The sequence below is a fragment of the Pleurodeles waltl genome, unplaced genomic scaffold, assembly GCF_031143425.1.
Source record: "Pleurodeles waltl isolate 20211129_DDA unplaced genomic scaffold, aPleWal1.hap1.20221129 scaffold_37, whole genome shotgun sequence".
NCBI classification, from domain to species: domain Eukaryota; kingdom Metazoa; phylum Chordata; class Amphibia; order Caudata; family Salamandridae; genus Pleurodeles; species Pleurodeles waltl.
This window is the reverse complement of record NW_027150076.1, coordinates 9070088-9096307: the sequence shown is the minus strand read 5'-3', so window position 1 is coordinate 9096307 and position 26220 is coordinate 9070088.

Below are 26220 nucleotides of genomic sequence, written 5' to 3'. Positions count from 1 at the left end.
TAGTTTGTGGCCTAAATGTGAATGCCTGTGTAGTGCCTAACTGTGTCACTGAGGCTCTACTAATCACAACCTCAGTGCTCATGCTCTCTCTGCCTTTAAATCTGTCACTATAGGCTAGTGACTACATTTACCAATTTCAATTGGCATACTGGACCCCCCTTATAAGTCCCTAGTATATGGTACCTAGGTACCTAGCACATAACGGTTCCAGGAGATCCATATGGGCTGCAGCATTTCTTTTGCCACCCATAGGGAGTTCAGACAAACCCTTACACATGACTGCCATTGCAGCCTGCGTGAAATAACGCACACGTTATTTCACATCCATTTTCACTGCACTAAAGTAACTTATAAGTCACCTATATGTCTAACCTTCACTTGCTGAAGGTTAGGTGCAAAGTCACTAAGTGTGAGGGCACCCTTGCACTAGCAAATAGTTCAGGGCCATTTCCCTGGACTTTGTGAGTGCGAGGACATCATTATACACGTGCACTACATATAGGTCAATACCTATATGTAGCTTCACAATGGTAACTCCGAATATGTCCATATAACATGTCTAAGATCATGGAATTGTCCCGCCATTCCAAATCTGGTATTGGGGAGTCAATTCCATGCATCCTGAGGGCTCCTCTATGGACCCGCAGTATTGCCAAACCAGCTCTCTGGGGTTTTCTCTGCAGCTACAGTTGCTACCACCCCACAGAAAGGGTTCTGCCCTCCTGGGGTCTGAGCAGCTCAGTCTCAGGAAGGCAGAACAATGGATTTCCTTTGGGACCAGGGTTTTACACCCTCTCTCTTTGGAAATAGGTGTTAAAGGCTGGGGAGGGGTAGCCTCTCCCAGCCTCTGGAAATGCTTTGAAGGGCACAGATGGTGCCCTCCTTGCATAAGCCAGTCTACACCGGTTTAGGGAACCCCCAGTCCCTGCTCTGGTGCGAAACTGGACAAAGGGAAGGGTGGTGACCACTCCCCTGTCCATCACCACCACAGGGGTGGTTCCCAGAGCTCCTCCAGTGTGTCTCAGACCACTGCCATCTTGTTTTCAGAGGTGTGGGGGCACTCTGGAGGCCTCTGAGTGGCCAGTGCCAGCAGGTGATGTCAGAGACCCCTCCTGATAGGTGCATACCTGACTAGGTAGACACTCCTCCTCTGAGGGCTAGTTAGGGTCTCTCCTGGGGGCTTCTCTTCAGATTACGACTTGCAAGAATACAGCAGAACTCCTCTGCACTTGTCTCTTAGGCTTCTGCCAAGGATCGACCACTAACTGCTCCAGGACGCCTGCAAAACTGCAACAAAGTAGCCAGAAGACTACCAGCGACATTGTAGTGCCTAATCCTGCTGGCTTTCTCTACTGTTTCCTGGTGGTGCATGCTCTAGGGGCTGCCTGCCTTCACCCTGCACTGGAAGCCATGAAGAAATCTCCTGTGGGTCGACAGAATCTTCCCCCTGCTCCAGCAGGCACCAAACTTCAGCTTCAACAGTACTCTGGGTCCCCTCTCATCCTGACGAGTGTGCCCCCTGGAACACAGGTGGTTAACTCAAGTGACCCAGACTGTCCAGTGGTCCAACTATCCACATTTGGAGGAGTTAAGTCCTTGCGTCCCCTCCCCAGACAGTAATCCTGTGCACCGTGTGATCTGCAGCTACAAAGGCTTCTGTGCACATTTCCAAGAAATCCTGCATGCACAACTGAGTCTATGTCCCCAGCACTCCGTCCTGCAATTCTCAGCTCCGTGAGTCGACCCCCGGTGTCGTGGGACATCTCTTTGCAGTGTTGAGATGACCGCCATGTTCAGTCTTCTTGAACCCGTGTTCAAGGACTTCTGTGGGTGTTTCGCTTCTGTCCATGGGCTCTCTGCATTGCTGAGGGCCCCCTCTGTCCCCTCACCTGAGTGGCGACATCCTGGTCCTTCCTAGGCCCGGGCAGCACCCTTTTTCTCCAATCGGGACTCTTGCAGGTAGGAAGGCTTGTTTGCGGTACTTTGCCAAGGAAACAACTCTGCGTCCTCCAGCACGCGGTGGGACATCTTCTGCACAAAGCAGAACCTCCTACCTCCTTTCGTTGTTGCAAAACCTGCAGCTTCTTCCAACCGGAGGCAGCCATTTTGCACCTTCATCCGAGGTTTAGTGGGCTCCTGCCCCTCTGGACACTTTAGCGACTCTTGGACCTGGTCCCCTTCCTTTGCAGGTCTTCAGGTACAGGAATCAGTCTTCAGTGCTTTGCAGTCTGTTGTGGTCCTTGCAAAATCCTTTATCACAACTTTAGTATGTTTTGGGGGATATAGTAGTACTTTACTCCTACTTTCCAGGGTCCTGGGGTGGAGTCTCCTTTACACCCTTAGTGTTTTCTCACACTCCCAGCGACCCTCTACACACTACACTTGCCTAGGCATGCATTTGTGGTTCGCATTCCACTTTCTTAGTATAAGGTTTGTGTTGACCCTAGGCCTATTGCATCCTATTGTTATTTTAGAGTGTTTGCACTACTTTCTGACTGTTTTACTTACCTGATTTGGTTAGTTGTGTATATTTGTGTATGTTACTTATCCCCTAAGGGAGTATATCCTCTGAGATATTTTTGGCACATTGTCACTAAAATAAAGTACCTTTATTTTTTGTAACTATGAGTATTCTCTTTCTTATGATATAGTACATATATGATACAAGTGGTATTGCATGAGCTTTGCATGTCTCCTAGTTCAGACTTGGCTGCTCTGCTATCAGCTATCAGCCTAAGCTGCTAGAACACTACTACACTCTACTAATAAGGGATAACTGGACCTGGCATAAGGTGTAAGTACCATTGGTACCCACTACAAGCCATGCCAGCCTTCTACAAATACATACATATATTCCTACATACATATGTACATACATACATATATACATACATTAATTAAATACTTCTCCATGTTCAGTGCTGAGGTGTGTCTCCAGGGAGGGTGGCCCCTCTCAGAGGGGGATGGGTTTGTGCTATACAAATACAACATACATGCATACATACACACATACATACATACATACATACATGCATGCATACATACATACAGGGTGGCTCTGTAGACAGGCTCGGGGGCAGACACTCTGGAACAAGCGGAACAGAAGGAGGAGGGCTGAACACCTGTGGGAATGTCTCCAAGTGACACTGCTCCCCGTCACAGGCTCTTAGGCAGACAGCCTAAGTAACACCTGCTGCCAGAGCCTGACTCCAAGGCACACACTTGAAGTCAGAGCTGTCCCTCTGGTACAAGCTGAGCAGAAGAATGTAGGATGGACAACTGTCCAATTGTCTCCAAGTTACACCTGCTGTCCATCACAGGCTTGGAGGCAGACACTCTGGTACAAGAACAGCAGAAGGAGGTGGGATGGACACCTGCAAGACCATCTCCAAGTGTCACCTGCTGCCTGTCACAGACTCAGAGGCAAACACTTTGGTACAAGCAAAGCAGAAGGAGGTGGGCTGGGCACCTGTAGGACTATCTCCAAGAGACACCTGCTGCCTGAGACATGCTCCAAGGCAGACACTTGAAGACAGAGCTGTCCATCTGATACAAGCAGAGCAGAAGAATGTGGGATGGACACCTCTATAACTGTCTCCAAGTGACACCTGTTGTCTGTCACAGGCTCGGGGGCATACACTCTTGTACAAGCGGCGCAGAAGGCGGCAGGATGAACACCTGTAGGACTGTCTCCAAGTTACACCTGCTGTCCATCACAGGCTCAGAGGCAGACACTCTGGTACAAGAACAGCAGAAGGAGGTGGTATGGACACCTGTCGGACCATCTCCAAATAACAGCTCTTGCCCGAGCCAGGCTCGGTGGCAGAAACTCTGGTACAAGTGGACCAGAAGGAGGAGGGCTGGACACCTGTAGGACTATCTCCAAGTGACACCTGCTGCCTGAGACATGCTCCAAGGCAGACACTTGAAGACAGAGCTGTCCATCTGATACAAGCAGAGCAGAAGAATGTGGGATGGACACCTCTATAACTGTCTCCAAGTGACACCTGTTGTCTGTCACAGGCTCGGGGCATACACTCTTGTACAAGCGGCGCAGAAGGCAGCAGGATGGACACCTGTAGGACTGTCTCCAAGTTACATTGCACAATGGGGTGACCCCTAGAAAAACACTGATAACAAATATTTACACAACTCGTAATGTAAAGATGATACTATCCATCAAAGTCTCCTCAAGTACATAAATGTAATAAAGTAACCCAAAACAATATTATGAGTATAGAACAAAGGGAAGAAAACTGTAACATCAGTAGTCCATGATTATTCAAATTAACAGATTACAACCAACTTTCGGTTACGCTTATTAAAGCAATTAGTCCACGGTATTTGATGAAAAATGTTTAATTGTTGAGCGATCTTTGATCCAAATTGTTCATATCTCCAAATTCAAGCCACATTCTGGTTACAAGACGTTCAAGCCAACACGTGTTTCGTCTTTGGGAATGAATAACATCCCTAAACGACTTCTTCAGGGCTAAAAAGTCATAGATAACACATATGAGTAATGGCCAATATGCTCAATCGTCAAATAACATATAAGTGCACCCAAGTGTGCATGCATAACCCAAAGGGAGAGATTCATTACCTAAAAAGTGTATTACGTACCCCAAAAAGCACAATGTATAGTATATCTACAAAAGGAAAAGGATAAACCTCACATGTAGAACAAATAAAGTAAATAGTCTATACCCTTAACAAAAAAATGTTTCTTTTTGTATACGTCACCACTGAACTGCCTTTAAACCACATAACACCACTAGTGCAACAATCCACATGCATTTAAATTATAGTGTACACCAAACACCAAACAGAACCAAGATTTAAATTAGGTTACTGTACCTTACAGATCCAAAAATAATCGAGAAATAAAATGTAGATTCAGCAATAATAAATTGTCCTATAGACTACTTCAACATCTGATATTTCAACTGCTGTCAAGAAAAACCCACAATAAATATCAGCATAAAATAAGTCAACACATGGGTTTCATCATCAACTACACATACTACATGTATCCACCATATCCAAAATAAACAGAATGTAATAAGAAAACGCTTATTATTAATAAAATTAATCAATATAGACTTAATAGTCTCTGAAAATCCATGACGATCTAATTTGAAATATACCACCTACTAAAAATCAAATAAATGTCCCATCAATCAGTTAACATGCTCAAAATCTTATACTCAAGTCTACCGAGAACACTTACGTCTCAATTTCGAATTGTCAGCAAAATTAAAGAATCACCGGCATCTTCCGTCTCCTGTTTCATGAACGTCTAGCGAGTACGCTGACGTCGCGCGTATCGACCCGGAAGTTAAATACACTTCAGGGTTGGTAATACACTATTCCAGAAGAAAGGGAATAGACATGGAAATCGGACTAATCACATAAACGATCCGATTTCACACACTTCAAAATGCCTACAAGCTGAGCAGAAGAATGTAGGATGGACAACTGTCCAATTGTCTCCAAGTTACACCTGCTGTCCATCACAGGCTTGGAGGCAGACACTCTGGTACAAGAACAGCAGAAGGAGGTGGGATGGACACCTGCAAGACCATCTCCAAGTGTCACCTGCTGCCTGTCACAGACTCAGAGGCAAACACTTTGGGACAAGCAAAGCAGAAGGAGGTGGGCTGGGCACCTGTAGGACTATCTCCAAGAGACACCTGCTGCCTGAGACATGCTCCAAGGCAGACACTTGAAGACAGAGCTGTCCATCTGATACAAGCAGAGCAGAAGAATGTGGGATGGACACCTCTATAACTGTCTCCAAGTGACACCTGTTGTCTGTCACAGGCTCGGGGGCATACACTCTTGTACAAGCGGCGCAGAAGGCGGCAGGATGAACACCTGTAGGACTGTCTCCAAGTTACACCTGCTGTCCATCACAGACTCAGAGGCAGACACTCTGGTACAAGAACAGCAGAAGGAGGTGGTATGGACACCTGTCAGACCATCTCCAAATAACAGCTCTTGCCCGAGCCAGGCTCGGTGGCAGAAACTCTGGTACAAGTGGACCAGAAGGAGGAGGGCTGGACACCTGTAGGACTATCTCCAAGTGACACCTGTTGCCTGAGACATGCTCCAAGGCAGACACTTGAAGACAGAGCTGTCCATCTGATACAAGCAGAGCAGAAGAATGTGGGATGGACACCTCTATAACTGTCTCCAAGTGACACCTGTTGTCTGACACAGGCTCGGGGGCATACACTCTTGTACAAGCGGCGCAGAGGGCGGCAGGATGGACACCTGTAGGACTGTCTCCAAGTGACACCTGTTGTCCGTCACAGGCTCAGAGGCAGACACTCTGGTACAAGCAGACCATAGGAGGAGTGCTGGACACCTGTCGGACCATCTCCAAGTGACACCTGTTGTCCTAGACAGGCTCGGGGGCATACACTCTTGTACGAGCAGAGCAGAAGGAGACAGGATGGACACCTGTAGGACCGTCTCCAAGTGACACCTGCTGCGTGTCACAGGCTCAGACGCAGACATTCTGGTACAAGCAGAGCAGAAGGAGGTGGGCTGGACACCTGTAGGACCTTCTCCAAGTGACACCTGTGCATGTCACAGGCTAGGAGGCAGTCACTCTGGTACGAGCAGAGCAGAATGAGGTGGGATCGACACCTGTAGGACCTTCTCCAAGTCACACCTGCTGCATGTCACAGGCTAGGAGGCAGTCACTCTGGTACGAGCAGAGCAGAATGAGGTGGGGTGGACACCTGTAGGACCTTCTCCAAGTGACACTTGCTGCATGTCACAGGCTAGGAGGCAGTCACTCTGGTACAAGCAGAGCAGAATGAGGTGGGCATGCCAGAGGGTGCAACTACTTGAGTCGAGCAGCAGACTTCTGTGAGAAGGTAGCCTCTTTCTAGCCTTGTTACCCCCACTTTTGGCCTGTTTGTGAGTGTATGTCAGGGTGTTTGTCACTGTTTTCACTGTCTCACTGGGATCCTGATAGCCAGGCCTCAGTGCTCATAGTGAAAACACCATGTTTTCAGTATGGTTGTTATGTGTCACTGGGATCCTGCTAGTCAGGACCCCAGTGCTCATAGGTTTGTGGCCTATATGTATGTGTCACTATGACCCTGTCACACAGGGCCCCAGTGCTCATAGGTGTGCATGTATATGTTCCCTGTGTGGTGCCTAACTGTCTCACTGAGGCTCTGCTAACCAGAACCTCAGTGGTTATGCTCTCTCATTACTTTCAAATTGTCACTAACAGGCTAGTGACCAATTTTACCAATTTACATTGGCTTACTGGAACACCCTTATAATTCCCTAGTATATGGTACTGAGGTACCCAGGGTATTGGGGTTCCAGGAGATCCCTATGGGCTGCAGCATTTCTTTTGCCACCCATAGGGAGCTCTGACAATTCTTACACAGGCCTGCCACTGCAGCCTGAGTGAAATAACGTCCACGTTATTTCACAGCCATTTTACACTGCACTTAAGTAACTTATAAGTCACCTATATGTCTAACCTTTACCTGGTAAAGGTTAGGTGCAAAGTTACTTAGTGTGAGGGCACCCTGGCACTAGCCAAGGTGCCCCCACAGTGTTCAGAGCCAATTCACTGAACTTTGTGAGTGCGGGGACACCATTACACGCGTGCACTACATATAGGTCACTACCTATATGTAGCTTCACCATGGTAACTCCGAATATGGCCATGTAACATGTCTATGATCATGGAATTGCCCCCTCTATGCCATCCTGGCATTGTTGGTACAATTCCATGATCCCAGTGGTCTGTAGCACAGACCCTGGTACTGCCAGACTGCCCTTCCTGGGGTTTCACTGCAGCTGCTGCTGCTGCCAACCCCTCAGACAGGCAGCTGCCCTCCTGGGGTCCAGCCAGGCCTGGCCCATGGATGGCAGAACAAAGAACTTCCTCTGAGAGAGGGTGTGACACCCTCTCCCTTTGGAAAATGGTGTGAAGGCAGGGGAGGAGTAGCCTCCCCCAGCCTCTGGAAATGCTTTGTTGGGCACAGATGTGCCCAATTCTGCATAAGCCAGTCTACACCGGTTCAGGGACCCCTTAGCCCCTGCTCTGGCGCGAAACTGGACAAAGGAAAGGGGAGTGACCACTCCCCTGACCTGCACCTCCCCTGGGAGGTGTCCAGAGCTCCTCCAGTGTGCTCCAGACCTCTGCCATCTTGGAAACAGAGGTGCTGCTGGCACACTGGACTGCTCTGAGTGGCCAGTGCCACCAGGTGACGTCAGAGACTCCTGCTGATAGGCTCCTTCAGGTGTTAGTAGCCTTTCCTCTCTCCTAGGTAGCCAAACCCTCTTTTCTGGCTATTTAGGGTCTCTGTCTCTGGGGAAACTTTAGATAACGAATGCATGAGCTCAGCCGAGTTCCTCTGCATCTCTCTCTTCACCTTCTGATAAGGAATCGACCGCTGACCGCGCTGGAAGCCTGCAAACCTGCAACATAGTAGCAAAGACGACTACTGCAACTCTGTAACGCTGATCCTGCCGCCTTCTCGACTGTTTTCCTGCTTGTGCATGCTGTGGGGGTAGTCTGCCTCCTCTCTGCACCAGAAGCTCTGAAGAAATCTCCCGTGGGTCGACGGAATCTTCCCCCTGCAACCGCAGGCACCAAAAAGCTGCATTACCGGTCCCTTGGGTCTCCTCTCAGCACGACGAGCGAGGTCCCTTGAATCCAGCGACACCGTCCAAGTGACCCCCACAGTCCAGTGACTCTTCAGCCCAAGTTTGGTGGAGGTAAGTCCTTGCCTCACCTCGCTGGGCTGCATTGCTGGGAACCGCGACTTTGCAAGCTACTCCGGCCCCTGTGCACTTCCGGCGGAAATCCTTCGTGCACAGCCAAGCCTGGGTCCACGGCACTCTAACCTGCATTGCACGACTTTCTAAGTTGGTCTCCGGCGACGTGGGACTCCTTTGTGCAACTTCGGCGAGCACCGTTTCACGCATCCTCGTAGTGCCTGTTTCTGGCACTTCTCCGGGTGCTACCTGCTTCAGTGAGGGCTCTTTGTCTTGCTCGACGTCCCCTCTCTCTGCAGGTCCAATTTGCGACCTTCTGGTCCCTCCTGGGCCCCAGCAGCGTCCAAAAATGCCAAACGCACGATTTGCGTGTAGCAAGGCTTGTTGGCATCCATCCGGCGGGAAAACACTTCTGCACAACTCTCCAAGGCGTGGGGGATCCATCCTCCAAAGGGGAAGTCTCTAGCCCTTGTCGTTCCTGCAGTATTCACAGTTCTTCAGCCTAGTAAGAGCTTCTTTGCACCAACCGCTGGCATTTCTTGGGCATCTGCCCATCTCCGAGTTGCTTGTGACTTTTGGACTTGGTCCCCTTGTTCCACAGGTACCCTCAGTCAGGAATCCATCGTTGTTGCATTGCTGATTTGTGTTTTCCTTGCATTTTCCCTCTAACAAGACTATTTTGTCCTTCGGGGAACTTTAGTGCACTTTGCACTCACTTTTCAGGGTCTTGGGGAGGGTTATTTTTCTAACTCTCACTATTTTCTAATAGTCCCAGCGACCCTCTACAAGGTCACATAGGTTTGGGGTCCATTCGTGGTTCGCATTCCACTTTTGGAGTATATGGTTTGTGTTGCCCCTATCCCTATGTTTCCCCATTGCATCCTATTGTAACTATACATTGTTTGCACTGTTTTCTAAGACTATACTGCATATTTTTGCTATTGTGTATATATATCTTGTGTATATTTCCTATCCTCTCACTGAGGGTACACTCTAAGATACTTTGGCATATTGTCATAAAAATAAAGTACCTTTATTTTTAGTATAACTGTGTATTGTGTTTTCTTATGATATTGTGCATATGACACTAAGTGGTACTGTAGTAGCTTCACACGTCTCCTAGTTCAGCCTAAGCTGCTCTGCTAAGCTACCATTATCTATCAGCCTAAGCTGCTAGACACCCTATACACTAATAAGGGATAACTGGGCCTGGTGCAAGGTGCAAGTACCCCTTGGTACTCACTACAAGCCAGTCCAGCCTCCTACAACTTCTGACCATGCTGCAGTTTGACCGGCAATTGATTATAAATATTGCTATTTTTTCTTTAAATGACAATATCACACTATAATCCTCCCACATGAACACTGAGATCCCCTCCAAGATGAACCTGACAGTCCCTAAAGTTCTTCGTAGGACAGGTGGAGCTGAGCCTTTTCAGTATTTGCTGCACATACGTAGAATGTGCTCTCCGATGCCCTTCGAGGAGAGTTAGACCATCAGAGCTCCAGGAGAAGGCTGAGGGGCTGGCTATCCAAATACCAGCAGCAGGTTTATTTATGATCGGTTTTCAGCGCCTTGATACCCAAGTGGGTCATAGAAGAGCTTTATAAAACACATAAACATCACCAATACACACGAACAAGACTTCCTCCACCAATACCACCACCACCAACACTGTCTCCACCAATACCACCACCAACACGGCCTCCACCAATACCACCCTAACAACACTGCCTCCACCACTACCACCCCAAAAAAACTGCCTCCACCAATACCACACCAACAATACTGCCTCCACCAATACCACACCATCAACACTACCTCCACCAATAACACACCATCAACACTGCCTCCACCAATACCACACCAACAATACTGTCTCCACCAATACCAACCAATAACACGGTCTCCACCAATACCACACCAACAATACTTCCACCATCAATACCACCACCACCAACAACACTGCCTCCACCAATACCACCCCAACAACACTGCCTCCACCTGTATCACCTCAACAACACTGCCTCCACCAATACCACACCAACAATACTGTCTCCACCAATACCAACCAATAACACAGTCTCCACCAATACCACACCAACAATACTTCCTCCATCAATACCACCACCAACAACACTGCCCCCACCAATCCCACCCCAACAACACTGCCTCCACCTGTATCACCTCAACAACACTGCCTCCACCAATACCACCCCAACAACACTGCCTCCACCTGTATCACCCCAACAACACTGCCTCCACCTGTATCACCTCAACAACATTGCCTCCACCAATACCAGCACCATCAACTCTATCACCAATACCAACACCAATAACACTAATCAGACCAGGGCTATAGCATCAATACTTCCATTTCTACCAATAGTACACTTCCTACAACACCATTGTTACAAACAAACACTACCACTATACTACCACTACACTACCACCAGTACTACACCATCAGCACAGTCCCTAATACCACCTCCACCAATACAACACATGACTAATACCACACACCAATAGCATGACCACTGCAAAAACCATGATAACATTAACAACACCATGCCACCAATACCACATTACCACCAATAACACCACCTAGCCAAATACCACCACCGTCAATATTGCCTACACCAACACCACCTCAAATAACACCAAGGAGACTAGCGCCTATAACACCAATACCACCACTACCACCAATGTCACACTACCAACAACACCACTGCCACAAACAGCACCACCACAATGCTAATACCAGTTAAACAACACTATCACCACCACCAATGACATCAACCACACTAATAGCACTATCAGTAAAAGTAATGACACCAGAACCACTAGCACCAATATCACCACTTCCACTACTGCTACACTTCCACCAACACCATAGGCACAAACACCACCACCATCACACTAATACTACACCAACAAAACTATCACCAACACCACACCACCACCAGTACTATACCATCAGTACCACTCCTAATACCACCACCAATACTATACTACACCAGCACTTTTCCTAATACTACCACCAATAGAACACATGGCCTGTACCACACACCAACAATACCACCACTGACAAAACTATAGTAACATTACCAGCACCATAACAATGTCAGTATCACATTACCACCAATAAAAAATACACCACAAATTAGGATACTATGTCCACCAACACTATGGCCCTCATTATAGCCCTGGCGCTTTTCTGACCTCCAGGGCTACGATGGTGATCTCACAGCTGATGGGCCGGCAGTGAAGACCACCACATTATGAGTGTGGCAGGTTGGCCTCTGCCAACTCGCCACATCCACGCCTGTACCGCCAGAGTGGTTGGGCCCGCTGAGCCAGAGATTAGCATCTCTGACCTGGTGGTCCAATGAAGACCGCCGGCGGTATTAGGAGTCGGCTTTCCACGAGGTTTTCCGCGGCGGTAGCACTGCCACGAAAACCCTGGCGGAAAGGCTACAGGTGTCAGGACATTTCTTTCCTGTCACCAGCAGACGATCCCCTATGCCCCTCCTGCAAACCCAATACCCACCCCACCAGAACAGCGAACGCCTACCCACCCCACTTCTACTACAGCGCCCCCTCACCTCACCCCCACATACATGCACACAGACACCCACACGCACCCCGCATACACTCATTCACGCACCCTGCATACACTCATTCACGCACCCCTCATCTGTACACGCATTCACTTCAACATTCATGTCAGCATTCATACATCCATTCAACCACACATACACACATACATTCACACACGCATGCACACACCCATACACACATGCATATAAACATGCATACACACTTACATTCACACACACAGACAACACCTAATCACACATGCACACACAACATCCCTCCTGCTGGACGCCCAACTTACCTTGTCCGGCGAGGAGGTCCAGCAGGGAACGGGAATGGATGCTTCCACCGCCGGCAGCGCCCCGCCATCAGGACACCGCCAAGCCGTATTACAGGTCGTAATACGCCTGGTGGAGTTCGTTTGGTGAGGCGGGCCGGTGGTGGAACCGCCCATGCACTTCCAACCGCCATCACGACTACTGGAGGATTTCCACCCAAAATGTGGAGGAAATCCTGCAGTACTCGTAACATGGTGGTCGGAAGACCACCAGAACTGACGTTCTTCTGGCACCTGTGGCTTTGGCGGTCTTGTAAAAAGACTGCCAAAGTCGTAATGAGGGCCTATGTACTGGCAAAGGAAATCATTTTGGCTTTAATGATCAATTTTATCAAAACATCATTTGGACATGGTTGTATCTTCATGCATTGTTCCAGTTATCTCAGACATATTGACTTTACAATGCTTGTTTAAAAAATCACTGTTTGTGAAGCCACCTTTGTTTAAGGTAACAGTTGCTAAATCAGTGGACATTTAGAATATCCAGTTTACATTTGTAGAAGCTTTCATAATAGTTGGAAGGATGTGGCGAGCATTAGTTCTACTTAAGTAGAACTACTTAAATTCCTTAAAGAGAACAGCATTCAGCGACCAATCTTTTATAGTATCAAACCAGAGCCTCATTTTAATACAATAAACATATTCAATACCTCTGTGAATGACTCAAACCCTTGCACCTTCTCAAGCTCCATCCCTCACTCGCTCCCTCCACCCTCCCTCCCCTCCTCCCCCTCCCTCTCTCGCCCTCTGTGGTGAAAGGCTCACGCTGCTGTGTCTGGCCTCAGCCCAGGAGCCCACATTCAGAGAACCTGATCTTCCAGTGAGATAGAAACATCCGGATATGGCTTCCGCAAAGATATTCAATCAGTACATGAGGAAATAAACACCAGAGACCTCCTGATGACAATCACACAGGAACCTCCTGCAGCCTCAGTGTGGAGGAAAAGAACATTGAATGCTGAGGCTGGCACCAGGAGAGGGTTGAGTGGTACCTCCCACCCTTGTGATCTGTCAGTTACCCCCAAAGGTGAAGACTTTACCTCTATTAAACACCACACCCACCTGATGATAATCACACAGGACCTCCTGCAGCCTCAGCACATTCCACCCAGTGCCATCTGCAGATCTCTGGCTGTGGTCACAGTGTGAAGAACGAGAACATGAGGCTGGCACCAGGAGAGGCTTGAGTGATGCTTCCCCCCCTTGTGATCTGTCAGTTACCCCCAAAGGTAAAGTCTTCACCTCTATTGAACACCACAAACCTCCTGATGACAATCATACAAGAACCTCCTGCAGCCTCAGCATATTCAGTGCCATCTGCACATCTCTGGCTGTGGTCACAGTGGAGGAAGAGAACATCAGACCCTGAGGCTGGCACCAGGAGAGGCCTGAGTGAAGCCTCCCCTGGTGATCTGTCAGTTACCCCCAAAGGTAAAGTCTTCACCTCTATTGAACACCACAAACCTCCTGATGACAATCACACAAGAACCTCCTGCAGCCTCAGCATATTCAGTGCCATCTGCACATCTCTGGCTGTGGTCACAGTGGAGGAAGAGAACATCAGACCCTGAGGCTGGCACCAGGAGAGACTTGAGAGAAGCCTCCCCTGGTGATCTGTCAGTCACCCATGAAGAGGAAGTATTTACCTCTATTAAGGACCGCCTCCCCACCCCCGGGTGATTGTCTGGGACAGTGACAGTTCCCAGACCATGAGAAACCCAGTCTAGGATACAGGATGCTCCTGCCCTTCTGAAAGCACCACATCCCCTTTCTTCTGTGAAGGAGCTTGTTCACTTGTTAGAGTGTGGCAGGGCTCTCCTGTGTGCAGAGCAGTGCTTAATTTGTGCTCGCTGTTTCAATGCACCGGCACTTATTTTTCAGCCTCAAGAATTTACTGCGAGCTAAAGACACACATGGCAAAGACGGAGGAAGAGAAAAATGGAAAATCGTCACAAAGGCAGAAAGCTGCAAGAGTGAGCTGAAGGGGCAGGGAGTGGCTGTAAATGGATTGAAGAGGCCAGTGGTGGCTTCAGGATTCAGTGCTGTACATTTAATTGCAGCAGCCGCGAGTTTAAGGGGGGGGGCTTTGGGCACCGGCACAGCACTGGTGCAGAGGGGTCAGTGCTGGGCCTTTTCAAGCTCTTGTGTTTAGGGACCTGTATTTGGAGATATAAAGCGTGTGTTTTCCTAACACAACTATTTGGATGCTACCTCTTGACGTACAAATAATTTGTTGATGTATGAAAACATTAGTATAAATCCATTAGAAAAATGGAGGTGCACTTTAGGGATATCACAGCAAAATTATTTCATAAAAAAAGAAAATTATCTAAAGCTACTTTTCACAGCAATAATTTGAAGTCTGCAAAAAATATATCAACAGAGGTGAGACTGATGACACCCTTGTTATAAACCAGGTTCTCTCGGTGACCCCTGCCCTCCTTGTAGGCGCTTCATCAGTTGTCCCTTTGATGTGTGAGCTGGTAAACACGTCCATGGAGTCAGCCTCTGTCCAGACCTCCTGGAAGCAGCTCCGGTTACAACCATCCTGAAACCATAACACCGGAGATGCCAATATTCCAGATAATTCTAGAGCGACCTCATTGGCGGAGCTTTTGAGAAGATGCTTGAAAACCCACCAGCCACCAGTTGTGGGACCAGCTGAACACAATCACATCCTGGATGGCTCCAGTATGGTCTGCAGGGCCCTTGCACTGAACCTGTCCTCCCGGTGGATTCTCAACATCTAAACAACATCTCAGGTAATGGTGGAGTGTCCACCCCTGTTCTGTGGGCGCTGCCAACCCCACATCTCCCTCCACACTGAGACGGAGGTGAGGGCGGGGCCTCAAGGCAGCGGTGCCAACTGTGGACCCGGGACTGGTGTCAGCTCCACACCCTGTGCAGAACACTTCACCTCTCCCTCCCAAAAAAAACCAAGCATTTGCAAGGCAAAGGGTCTCGCGTTTGCTTGTGTTAGAGCTAATAGCGTTGTAAACTCCTAACAGGACTTTTCTTGCCACATAAACTATGTACGTAACTGGAAAAAGTGCAATTAACTGGTTGATATATTATGCAAAGCGCTCGACTTCTGCCAAGCAAGATTGTGCTGCGAAAATTGAGAAAAAGTAGTCCACGAACCGGACGGTAAACAGCGAGCCTCGTATGTTTTCTGTACTTGGTCGATGCGCTCGAAGAGGGCTAACCACCGGAAAAGGCATGATGTATGCGTGCTTTCCACTAATGAAATCAAGCAGATTCTAACAGGCAAGCCCACGAGCCAATGAAAGACACTGACGTGACGTGGACGGGGCTCCGAGCCCTTTTTAATTCCTAAAGCGTCTCGCTAGCGAAACGCATGCACAAGCGCATGTGACGCAGACTCGACCCTAAAAAGAAAAACGCAGTCCTGAAATTGATGAAAAATGGCCTCTGTGTGAGGTTAAAAAGTAGTTGGGCACGACAATGGTGGCAGCAAATGAGGAGGCTGTGGGCGGACTGAAGCCCGCGATGTAGATTACATCAGTCTCGGTTCGAAAAATAAGCAGCAATTTGTCAGAAGACAGTCTATCATTTGACTTCTGTCTTTGAAGACCAGCAAAACGTGACAAGATAAAAACAGAATTTAAAGACATTTTTATGAATTGTTTAGCAAAAATCAGTTTGCAATCTAGGGGTCTAGATTTTAGTAAGTAGCCCCAAACAAAATTCACCACCAGTTGTGTTCTTGTAACCTTAATGGCACTAAGCACAAATTAACTCAAATGTATGGCTTATCAGCCATTTTCTTTAAATTGTATGGATGGTGCTTGGTTATGGCTGAAAGGCAGCGTAAAGCCAGTAGATGCAAATGACCCCGAGAAGATATTAATGCAAAATAACGTGTACGTACTGTACTGCGGCTAAGTAGCAAAACAAAGATTAAATATACTTTCTATTAATAGGACGAACATTAGGCATGCTTAAAAGCGATAAAAGAAGTGCTTATCATCCCAGGGTCAATAACCTTCAAACTGCACGCAATCTAAACTCCTGGAACAGAAATGAATTCCTTTAGATTAGGGTGCGGTGTCAAGCTCGCAGACAGCTTGGAGGGGGGTGCACTGGTAGTTCTGGCCGTGTAATACAATGGGTTGGAGCATACTGTTGGAAGGTGGGTCGTTAGTTGTGTGGCCTGCACAAGTAACGAGTCCGCACACGACCGCCACTGGGACCAAACACCCCATTGTAGCGCTTGACTCTCATAGGGTAGCGTTGCAGAGCAGTCCAAGGCTTACTCAAGGGAGGTGGTGTGGGCTAGTAATCCCCATTCACAAGCACGCAAGCATGACCCTTAATAAATGAATCAAGTCTGTGCTTTTTCTTTTGATAAAGTAAAAGTACATTTATTATTCACACACACTACTCAATACTATGCAACAATCTACAAATATACACAAAGTGATAGAATCACTCTGGACCAACAGTATGTAATCTCTCAGGTCTCCTTAAGGGAGAATACAATCTAACAATCCACATGGCAAAACAATCCCCGTGCCCCCCTTGCAACATTTGGAGATTTTGACAGTCTTCAACACTACAGTGCAATGATGACACCTACAGTTGTGATTAAATACTTTCATCATGCCAAGAGATGACTGTCAGTATCATTATTCAAATTAGCATAATCAGGGAACATAAGAGACCAAATTCTAGCATTATAACCATCAGGATTACTTTTGGATTACTTCTACTTAACCATGAAATAACAGTAGAATACATGGGGCCCTACCACTCTACACCTATGGTAGGGCCCCCTTGCACAAACAGGAACAAAAGTTCACTGAAGCTTGTGCTTCAAACATCCCTCCACCCCTTGAGGGGTTATCTCTCAGGTGTTCCACCCTACCTAGGGTGGGGACACCAACCGATGTTGGGGGGGAGGCTGTGCTGCTCCTGCAGCTCCCCCTGTCTCCTAGTTCTCAGTTGGTGGTGGCCCCCATCTCCCTGGGACCACCACAGGCGTTTTAGGGGCTCCAACTACAGCCCCCTGCCCCGCAAAGCATGCTGGGGCGGCTGCATAAATGATTAGCGGCTCTCCTGCTGCGAGGGGAGAGCCGCGATTCCTTTTCTTTCCTTTGTTTTTGGCGGTGCCGGTCCCACCCGGACACCCCCCGCACCAAAAAGCGGATCCCTCGTTGGAGGGCGGCTCAGGGAGCCCACCCCTGGCCGCCCCCTCTGGCTCCCCGCACGGCCAGCACCTCCGGGTGCTGCCGCGGGAACTGGCCAGCTGACTGGGAGTCTGCCCGCTCCAGCGGGTAGACGCTGGGATGCTTGCGGCCGCTCAGGCCGCGTGGGGGGAGTGCAGCGGCACTCCCCCTTCCTCCGTGCGTCTTCGGGCCCCGGGATGGGATCCGGGACCCCTCCTCCTTGTAACGGGGAGCGCAACGGCGCTCCCCGGAGTCCTCCTCTTTTTGGGGCCCCGGGATGAGGTCCGGGGCCCCTCTCCTCCTCTGTGGGGAGCGCGACGGCGCTCCCCCAGGCCCTCTTCTGTTCGGGGCCCTGGGCTGGGGTCCGGGGCCCCGATGGCCACATTCATGGAGAGCGCAACGGCGCTCCTCGACTTCTCTTCGGCTGGGGGGGCGCGATGGCGCACCTCCACTCCTGCCTCTTCTCGGGCCCCGGGATGGGGTCCAGGGCCCCCTTTTTAGCCATCTTCACGGGGAGCGTGACGGCACTCCCCGCCTTCTCTTCTGCTGGGGGGTGCGCGACCGTGCCCCCCATTACTCCTTTCATCACGGGGAGCGCGACGGCGCTCCCCGGCTGGTCTTCGTTGCTGGGGGGCCCGGGATAGGGTCCGGGGTCCCCTTTCCACAGCAGCAAGGGGTGCGCGACGGCGCCCCCCCTTTCAACGTCCAACACGGGACCAGGCTTCACGGGTCCCTGGGATGGGGTCCGGGCCCTTATTCTTCAGAGAGGGGGAGTGCGACGACACTCCCCTGTTCTCCTCTTCTTCCTGGGCAGCCCCCCAGGCCCTGGCCCACCCTGGGGCCACAGTCGCAAGCAGCTGCGGAGCTCCACGCGCTTCGTAGCTGTTTTCTCAAAGGTCGCCATTCTTTGTCCTGGGATATCACTTAATACGTAATGGCACACATATAATGATTGAATCTCTACCAGTTCTTATGAGTATACACTTAACAGAAATTAAACCATGATTGGAATAAACTCAAATTAAAATCCTTCTATGCATTATATACATTATTTATTACTTCAAAATTGAACCTGTTTCAATTTCCAATCAGTTCCAAATTAAACATCCTTCTGGATCTATCTTCAAAGTCCTTGTGTTGATTTTAACCTGACACAATATGAATTCTTCAACTTGCTTGTCCATAAATTTATGTCCAGGAAAACAGAACTTTCAATTCCCTTGTCCTTGTCAACACATGTTTCATCCAGGGGAGTGCCCCAGGGATTTCATCAGGACTGCCTACAATAATATTTCCATTATTAAAAAAATCATTTCTCTCAATGTTATTATTGTTTTTTGTGCTCTGACCTTATTAACCCTCATGTGATCCCAGACACTCATTTTGTGGTGAGAAACATGCACACTATTGTTATCATAAATTATGTGATGATCTATTGTCATAAATCCTAGTGCCATGGTTTAAAAAGCCCCATTTAGAAACCTAATTAACTTTCATGAATAAAATAAAATTTAGATTATATTAAATTAAAGCAGACCAAATCATAGTGAAGACTAACTCTCCATCAATATAATATCTTATAGTCATATTAATGGTAAGCCTCCTGTGTAACCTGTGCTCAAAGTAATTTTAAGAATAATTTCCCAATATGTGCTAAATATCCATATTTAATCTAATGTGTATTAACAAATCTATGGATTTTACCTTAATATTTCTTCCCATCCATAATCTTCCCTCGTTTCGGAAATAGTCACTATTTACTGAGAATCCTATTTTGTCTACCCTTTAGACGAAGAAGAAAATTCAATTTCAATCAGTTCATGCATTTTCTATGTTACCAGTTCTAATTAGTATATCCACATAGATGCCTGTTACACTCACCTGTTATTGTTTGGATGTTATCTTCCCTTTCCTATTATTCGTAGTGTTGTACGTTATTCCTTTTTGAAGTATCTGCCATATAATAATATATATTAGTAGTCTCCCTCATCGTAATATATCTAATAATCTCTCCTGTATATGTTAAATTAACTGTCTCACCTTAAAGCAAGTATTTTTCTTATGGTGAGTACGCTGTCGTGTAGTCCAACTGATGTCTCCTGTGCGCGTTCTATTTGAATGGGCCAGATTAGTACTAAAAATAAACGACGGACTACAGCAGTCCGTGCATCTAAACCGAGGCTTGTTATTTTACTTCCTCATTCCTCTATTGACAACTAGACATAGAAGACGGACTCCAATATCCTCGTGTACGTCCGTATAGATCTTTTATGTTTATAGAAAAAGGATGAATGCTAGACTGCTCACATTCATGATAAAGTGCTCTATATTTCTGCTAGTGGCTAACTTTATTTCTTCTCTCATTAAAATAACCTGTAACATAATTTTGTCCATAAAAGCGATTTATCCATATATCTATTGTCAGTTCGAAAATTATTCTAGATATATCCCCACTCTTTTAACCGGGTTTGAGCTGAACATGCTCTGATTCCAAGATGAACTCCTGTTATTACTCTCACTGCTAATATATGAGTTTGTTACCTTAAATCTTATGGACCCAAAATAAAGTTTCTGAGTTCTCCTCATCCAATATTCGAATCTAGTGTCCATAAACTCTAATATCTGATATAAGTGTTCTATTGATAAATTAATTACAAAATTAGATTAATTTTAAGTGTGTGCTCTAATTTACTATTATACCTCTGTATACTCATCTTCCTATATTTCTTCTTAATATAATACAATCATCGATCACCCAGAAAGTATTCCATCTCATGATCTGTATTTAATCCTTGTTCCACCGCACCTAATCTCATGATCCATGTTGATTCTCTCCTCCGTAGGGTCAATTCCCTATTACCACCCGCGGGTTCAGTTGACAATATTCAAAACCATAAAATTTGAATTCTTTATATATCCCTTGTGACTTGCACAGCTTCATATGAGAGGCTATTGGATATCGTTCATCCTGTTGTCTAATTGCTCTCCAGTGTTCCATGATTCTAGTCTTCAACGAACGTATCGTACTGCCTATATATATTTTTTCACATTTGCAGATGAGCATATATACCACATATTTAGTATTGCAATCTATATGTGATTCTATTTCTACTCTGTGACCACTTCTATCATAAAATTATTTTTTAGCTTGCCACGCCCATTTACATACTGCACATGAACCACACTTATAAAAACCCCGATTTTGTGTATTAAGCCAATTTAGCTTCGCCCCCTCCAATGGATAGCTGGGACTTAGGATACTATTCAGGGTGTTTCCTCTTCTGAATGAAACTTCTGGTCTATTACCTATATATTTCTTAAGTGTCCCATCTTGGGTAAGTATCGACCAATATTTTTTCATGATTCTCAGTAGCCTTTGAGATGTCTCCGTGTAATCTAGAACAATCCTCATTTTTTTAGTGTTAGTATCTTTCTTTATCGTTGAAAGTAATGTTTGTGAGCGGGAAATTTTTAGAGCCCTGTTATAAGATTTGCGTATAACATTCTCCGAATAGCCTCTAACTCTAAATCTATGTTCCATGTCTCTAATGACCTCATAAAAGTCACCATCTCTACTGCAATTACGTCTTGCTCGTATCATCTCTCCCAGCGGTATAGCCTCTATCTGGTGCTTAGGGTGCGCACTTGTCGCATGTAAAATAGTATTGCAAGCGGTCGATTTTCGATATAATCTGCTCTCTATTTTATCGTTTTCCACAAACAGCTCCACATCTAGGAATTCTATACTCTTGTCACTATATTTATGTGTAAATCTAATATTCACATCATTTTCATTAAGGTAATTGCAGAAGTTCTCTAATGCTGCCACATCTCCTGTCCAAAGCATAAGATAGTCATCAATATATCACCCCCAATAGAGAATATGTGAGTGCCATCTCGCTGCCTTCGGGCCCCATACCCAGTTCTCTTCGAACCACCCCATGAATAAATTAGCATAAGATGGTGAAAATTTAGAACCCATTGCCACACCCTGTTTTTGTCTGAACCAGTTTTTTTTACCATAAAGTAATTGTTGTTGAGTATGAGGTCAATCATACTCAACAGCATATGTGTATGATCCATTAAACTCACTGATCTTCTGTTTAACACATGTTCTATTGCTCTCAACCCACATTCATGTTGTATGCTTGTATAGAGTGCTACCACGTCTAGAGTCACTAATAGCATATCTGGTTCCCATTGGATGTCTGATAATAGGCTTAGTACATGTTTAGTGTCATTAATATGTGAAGGTAAGTTGCAAACGTATGGTTGTAAAAATATATCAACATATTCTGAGAGTCTCTCAGTGGGGCCCCCTATGCCCGACCCTATAGGTCTCCCTGGTGGAATTCCAATTGTTTATTTATCGTAGGCAGTGTGTATAAACATGGAAATTTAGGGCGAAATACTTGCAAATAAAGAAATTCATCCTCATCCAATAAATTATTTTCTCTCCAATTTGTTAACATCCCATTCACTTTTCTTGTTAGTGCTGGTATTGGGTTATGTGACAGCTTTTCATAACAGCTAATATCATTTAGTTGAGTAAAAATTTCCTGTTCATAATCTTCATGATTCATAACAACAATATTTACCCCCTTGTCAGCTCTCTTAATAATTACATTTCCATCTAACTTTAAAGTCTTTAATGCAGTATATTCCTCTTGTCTTAAGTTAGATCTCCTCCATTGTTTACCCTTTAACTCCTCTTTATCCAAATCTCTCCATACTAGTTTGAAAAAAAGTCTCTATGTTGCTGTCCATTGTCATTTTCGGTATCCAGGTGGATCTTCGTCTTAGACCGCTGGTGATATGTCTATCTGATGGTATATTCAAATCTTGTAATATCGAAGATGTCGTCACTGGATCCTCTTCACAATCTGTGATTGTCATTAATGCCATGGTATCATGAATATCCTGAATCGATAACTTGCTGTGTGTCTCCTTAATTCTTGGGGCTGTGTCCATACTTATCAAACGTGCATCGAAATATCTTTCAAGTTTTAACTTTCTAATAAATTTAAATTTTATACGCAAATCTTATAACAGGGCTCTTAAAATTTCCCGCTCACAAACATTACATTCAACGATAAAGAAAGATACTAACACAAAAAAAATGAGGATTGTTCTAGATTACACGGAGACATTTCAAAGGCTACTGAGAATCATGAAAAAATATTGGTCGATACTTACCCAAGATGGAACACTTAAGAAATATATAGGTAATAGACCAGAAGTTTCATTCAGAAGAGGAAACACCCTGAATAGTATCCTAAGTCCCAGCTATCCATTGGAGGGGGCGAAGCTAAATTGGCTTAATACACAAAATCGGGGTTTTTATAAGTGTGGTTCATGTGCAGTATGTAAATGGGCGTGGCAAGCTAAAAAATAATTTTAAGATAGAAGTGGTCCCAGAGTAGTAATAGAATCACATATAGATTGCAATACTAAATATGTGGTATATATGCTCATCTGCAAATGTGAAAAAATATATATAGGCAGTACGATACGTTCGTTGAAGACTAGAATCATGGAACACTGGAGAGCAATTAGACAACAGGATGAACGATATCCAATAGCCTCTCATATGAAGCTGTGCAAGTCACAAGGGATATATAAAGAATTCAAATTTTATGGTTTTGAATATTGTCAACGGAACCCACGGGGTGGTAATAGGGAATTGGCCCTATGGAGGAGAGAATCAACATGGATCATGAGATTAGGTGCGGTGGAACAAGGATTAAATACGGATCAAGAGATGGAATACTTTCTGGGTGATCGATGATTGTATTATATTAAGAAGAAATATAGGAAGATGAGTATACAGAGGTATAATAGTAAATTAGAGCACACACTTAAAATTAATCTAATTTTGTAATTAATTTATCAATAGAACACTTATATCAGATATTAGAGTTTATGGACACTAGATTCGAATATTGGATGAGGAGAACTCAGAAACTTTATTTTGGGTCCATAAGATTTAAGGTAACAAACTCATATATTAGCAGTGAGAGTGATAACAGGAGTTCATCTTGGAATCAGAGCATGTTCTGCTCAAACCCGGGTAAAAGAGTGGGGATATATCTAGAATAATTTTCGAACTGACAATAGATATATGGATAAATCGCTCCTATGGACAAAATTATGTTACAGGTTATTTTAATGAGAGAAGAAATAAAGTTAGCCACTAGCAGAAATATAGAGCACTTTATCATGAATGTGAGCAGTCTAGCATTCATCCTTTTTCTATAAACATAAAAGATCTATACGGACGTACACGAGGATATTGGAGTCCGTCTTCTATGTCTAGTTGTCAATAGAGGAATGAGGAAGTAAAATAACAAGCCTCGGTTTAGATGCACAGACTGCTGTAGTCCGTCGTTTATTTTTAGTACTAATCCGGCGCGTTCAAATAGAACGCGCACAGGAGACATCGGTTGGACTACACGACGGCGTACTCGCCATAAGAGAAATACTTGCTTTAAGGTGAGAGTTAATTTAACATATACAGGAGAGATTATTAAATATATTACGATGAGGAGGACTACTAATATATATTATTATATGGCAGATACTTCAAAAAGGAATAACGTACAGCACTACGAATAATAGGAACGGGAAGATAACATCCAAACAATAACAGGTGAGTGTAACAGGCATCTATGTGGATATACTAATTAGAACTAGTAACATAGAAAATGCATGAACTGATTGAAATTGAATTTTCTTCTTCGTCTAAAGGGTAGACAAAATAGGATTCTCAGTAAATAGTGACTATTTCCGAAACGGGGGAAGAATATGGATGGGAAGAAATATTAAGGTAAAATCCATAGATTTGTTAATACACATTAGATGAAATATGGATATTTAGCACAAATTGGGAAATTATTCTTAAAATTACTTTGAGCACAGGTTACACAGGAGGCTTACCATTAATATGACTATAAGATATTATATTGATGGATAGCTAGTCTTCACTATGATTTGGTCTGCTTTAATTTAATATAATCTAAATTTTATTTTATTCATGAAAGTTAATTAGGTTTCTAAATGGGGCTTTTTAAACCATGGCACTAGGATTTATGACAATAGATCATCACATAATTTATGATAACAATAGTGTGCATGTTTCTCACCACAAAATGGGTGTCTGGGATCACATGAGGGTTAATAAGGTCAGAGCACAAAAAACAATAATAACATTGAGAGAAATTATTTTTTTAATTATGGAAATATTATTGTAGGCAGTCCTGATGAAATCCCTGGGGCACTCCCCTGGATGAAACACGTGTTGACAAGGACAAGGGAATTGAAAGTTCTGTTTTCCTGGACATAAATTTATGGACAAGCAAGTTGAAGATTTCATATTGTGTCAGGTTAAAATCAACACAAGGACTTTGAAGATAGATCCAGAAGGATGTTTAATTTGGAACTGATTGGAAATTGAAACAGGTTCAATTTTAAAGTAATAAATAATGTATATAATGCATAGAAGGATGTGAATTTGAGTTTATTCTAATCATGGTTTAATTTCTGTTAAGTGTATACTCATAAGAACTGGTAGAGATTCAATCATTATATGTGTGCCATTACGTATTAAGTGATATTATTAGACAAACCCTTGGTTTATCTGTTAGGTGTCATAGGGGGGTGGACGCCTTATTTTTGTGCACCATATATACAATAAATTTAGTTAACTTATATTGGAAATAGGAGCGCCACTTACTCACTACGTCATCCTCCTCTATTCTGATAATTTGTCCTGGGATATCTTGGGCCCCCAAGGGCCAATTTTCTTCTTTCTTGTGTCGTTCCGCTCCTGGTGACAAGCCCTTGCCACCAGGAGTACTCTCCTTAGGCCTCCTGGCCTGGAAGGGTCCCAGATCATCAGGCAGCCAGTCCCACTGACTCCTGCTCCAATCTTTCCTCTGGGTTCCCTCTTTTCCTTCTGGGCAGCGCGCTCTCCTTGCGCTAGCCCAGTCCATCCCCCAACTAGTCCTCTGGTGGGGTAAGGGGGCCAGCTGTCCTGGCCCTGGCATTCGCCTCGCTGGCCTGGGATCCTTCAGGGGCAGAGTCCCTGCCCCAAGGGCAGTCAGAAGGTTCTTCCTTCCAGTTGTCCATGACGCCCGTCTGCAGTCCCAGTGTCCAGCAGTGAAGCACAGCCAAGAGAGCGACCTCTCCCCTGTGCAGGACCTTTTAAGTGGGGGCGGAAGTGTCCAGCAGGTCTACACCTCTGGCCTATCCAGATGTGCCACATCACTTCCTTGCCCCCGTCCCCTCCTTCTTGCACAGTCTTCTGGGATAGCTCAAGATGGCATCCTCCAGGAGTTAGT